The following is a 4,052-nucleotide window of genomic DNA, read 5'->3' on the forward strand; positions in this document are numbered from 1 at the left end:
ATATTAATCTGCTGATAATTTTCATTAACACTAACATTAAACTTTCAGTTCAGGATACTCGGATTGCACAATACGAGGTAAGGATCCTGTCTAGGTCAGTGATCAGGATCAGTAATGGCTAAGGCAATTCTGGTAAAAGTCACGTTATTATTGAACAGTTAGAAACAGTTTCGACACTGGTCCACACAGATACACTTCTAAAGATGAAATAAATGTTTGACCTGTGCAAGTCGGAGCGGCGGTTGGCGGGCAGCGAGATAGCGGGCAGCACGGCACACATACAAGCACGGCTAAGGCTCACACAACATCGGCACTTTCCATCTTCTTAGCGTCGTAATCTTTCCAATTTTGTGCCTCAGAATATAGCCATGCCAAGTAGTCGTCGGAATCGGTTCATCTGAGGCTCAATGGAATCCACTCTTCCTGGGTAGCCTCCTCGGTACAGTACGTGTACTTCCGACTGTTGCTCGCCTCCCACTGTTATACTGAGCCCGTTGTGCCGAACCGCGCCAGTGTGCGTTTTCCCGCCTCGCCTGCCTCCACCTTTTCCCGCTCCCCTACAGGTAGGGTATTCACCACAGGTTTTCTACTACACATATCCTAATGCATTACCTACATATGGACCAATTGTATAAATTACAATTTTCACATCTTACAATAGTTTTAACATTAAATACACTTTCCTTTGATTACCACATTATTCGAAATCTAACATAAATAATAATATTCATTTCAAAAGTTGCTCACAGTTTCTTTAACATAACGATACGAACCGAAAAAGAAGTTCAAAACATTGCTTATATTAATTTATCTAAATTCAAAAAGAAGAAAAATATTATATGTACAGTTGTCGTTACACATGCCCCTGTTTCCAGAAAATTTTCTTAAGTCCAAATTTTATGGGAACACTAAATCTTACAATTATACAGTGGTTCCGAATCTTTACTTAATTGTCCAAAAAGATTTACACTACATATTTCCTTTTACTCACTGTATATAGGTTTACAGTTTTTTAACACATCAAGAATAATTACTTGTCATTTACTCAAGTGCCTTTTGCACAGTCCAACTTCCCATCATAACATCACTAAAATAGCAATTTAATCATTTTTTCTAAATTTCTCAAAGAAATAATTTAAAATTCTGGAATACAAACATTTAATTACAAAAACAATTGCATATTTTGTATACACTATAAGATAATTTGTCGCTGCTTGCTTTGAATAGCAGTCCATTTTCTTACTTACTAAACAAAACACACACACATATATTCAGAAAATTAACTACACATATTTGCTGCCTATTATGCGGATTTGGGCAGTCCTTTTCACTTCATATTGTCACATCTCCTGGATCACATTTACAATTTTCCATCGATTATTTATCTGTCCTCATTGGTATTTGGCAGTCCTTCATATTATGGTTCATACACTGCCCATTTTCATTTTTGACAGTCCCATCTTTTATCTGGCTGATAGCATTTATCCTTTCTTTTCAGTCCTTTTCTCCATACATTTTTATAGTTACAGTACAATTGGTAATCTGAAACTCACATAACTACATTAGCACACTTTCAAGGGTATACAGACATTTACAAAGATTAGATACATTTAGAATAACTTGGGTTCAGCATAAGATACAGCACATTTACTCGTTCCTAGGAACATACAGTTTCAGGTCCACAATATTTCTTACACCTAAAGGTCTTTTGGATTTTGGGTAGATCAGGTAGTAAGCATTGTCGTGTGGAATATTCTGTATTACATATGGTCCATTATAAATATATTTAAATTTTGAAATTTCATGGTTTAGTTCACTAGACTTTTCGTGGGTTTTTAAAAGAAAATAATCTCCAATTTTAAATTTTGAAACTTTTAAATTTTTATTGTGTCTTCTAGATTCAGCTTTTTGCTTTGCCCTTTTTATCACCAACTCTTTCTTTTGATCCAATCCCAAACTTGTACAAGGTGGAAACTCTAGTTTTTCTTCAATTAAACTTTTACTACTTCTGCCTAACAAAATTTCTTCTGGTGGACATCCTGTAGTTTCATGATGTAATGTGTTCATGACATTCTCAAAATCCGATATAAACCTGCCCCAGGCTCTATGATTGTGACTGCAGTATGTTCTACACAATCTCCCGATTTCTCGCATGTACCTTTCAACCGGGTTGCTAGCAGGATGATAAGCTGAGATATATTTAACCTCCACATCATTTCTCTCCATTCCTTCTTTCCAAATTTTGGATATGAACTGGGGTCCATTGTCAGATAGTACTGCTTTGGGTTTCCCGATGGTCCTGAAGTATTCGACCATCCTATTAAATACAGCTTTTGCTGTTGCTTTTTTCAAGGGGTATAATTTCACAAATTTTGAAAATACTTCCAAAATCACCAAAATATATGCACAATTTCTCGAAGTCTTTGGGAGGGGACCATATAAATCCACCGATAATAAGTCTAGGGTGTCTTCAGGCAACGTACTTTGCATTGGTCCCCTACTAGTTTTGTTCGGCACTTAGGCCTTTTGACAGACATCACATGACTTAATTCGTTCCTTTACCTTCTTACTTATACTACCAGTAATCACTATTACATTATTCAATTTATCCAAACACTTCTTCGGCCCACTATGCCCCAATGCTAAATGAAAATAATCTATGACATCAGTGTCAAACTGGTTTGGCCAACATACCCTCCATTCCTCAGTAACTAAATCTTTCTTCCTATATAAAATGCCCTTATAAATTTTGTAATATTTCTTAATTTGAGGATACTGCACACTGTCAAAATTTACCTTCACTGATTTCCAGGTTGAATCCTCATTCTCATGGTATCTCATATTTTTACATATCTGCTCAATTTTCCTCTTTCCTGAAACCTCTTTCATATACCTTATCTGAAAAGTACCCTCTTCACCATTTTCATTTGGCACCTCACTCATACCATTAGGCAATCGAGATAAAGCATTTGCCACATAATTCTCAGTACCTTTAACATAACAAATATCATAATCAAATTGTTGTAGGTACAAAGCCCAACGAGTCAGCCTACCATTAAGTAAACGGCAATCTTTAAGAAAAGTTAATGCTTTGTGGTCAGTATGTATAATGAGCTTATGGCCCCACAGATAATTTCTAAATTTCTTTAGCCCCCATATAATGGCTAAAGCTTCCTTTTCCGAAATAGTGTAGTTTCTCTCGTATTTTGTTAGAGTTCTACTTGCAAATGCGGTAGTCCTGTGTTCGATTTCTTTCCCTTCACAGATTTCTTGGAAAACTTCTATACCAATTCCATAAGCACTGCTGTCAGTACTCATATGGAAAGGTTCTGATAGTATGGGGTGATGCAAAATATTGTCATTCAAAAGTACGTTTTTTTAATTTTTCAAAATCTCTCATATACCCTTCAGTCCACACAAAAGCACTATTTTTCTTAACTAAATTATTCAGATGAGGACTATTAAAAACTTGCCCCTTGACGAATTTTCTATAGAATCCACATAAACCTAAAAAGGCTTTCAACTGTTTTCTTTTTCTAGGAGCTGGACATCCTGATATTGCACTTAACTTTTCCGGATCCTTGCCAATGCCGTTTGTAGTAATAATGTGCCCCAGAAACTTTATTTCTGATTTCACAAATTCACATTTCTTCCACTTAAGTGTCATGCCCCCTGCTTGTAGATCAACAAAAACTTTCCGCAATAATTCACAATGCTCTTGCCATTCTTCTGTAGCAATCAGTAAATCGTCTACATAAATGGTTAGCCGGGAACTCAGTTCTCTCCCTAACACAAAGTCCAGTGCCCTAATAAATACTGCCACAGAAGTACTAAACCCAAACGGCACTACTTTATACTGATAGCATTTCCCGGCGAATAGAAAAGCGGTATATTTACGGGAATCTTTACTTAATGGGATTTGCCAGTATCCGGCTGTCATATCCAGACTGGTTAAATACTTCACGTTATAAAATTTTTGTAGCATTTCGTCCAGATTTTCGGGTCTCTCTATTTCCTTCTTTACAATTTTGTTCAAAGTCCTGGCGTCGATA

This window comes from Schistocerca serialis, chromosome 3 (genome assembly GCF_023864345.2).
Source record: "Schistocerca serialis cubense isolate TAMUIC-IGC-003099 chromosome 3, iqSchSeri2.2, whole genome shotgun sequence".
Taxonomy (NCBI): Eukaryota; Metazoa; Arthropoda; class Insecta; order Orthoptera; family Acrididae; genus Schistocerca; species Schistocerca serialis.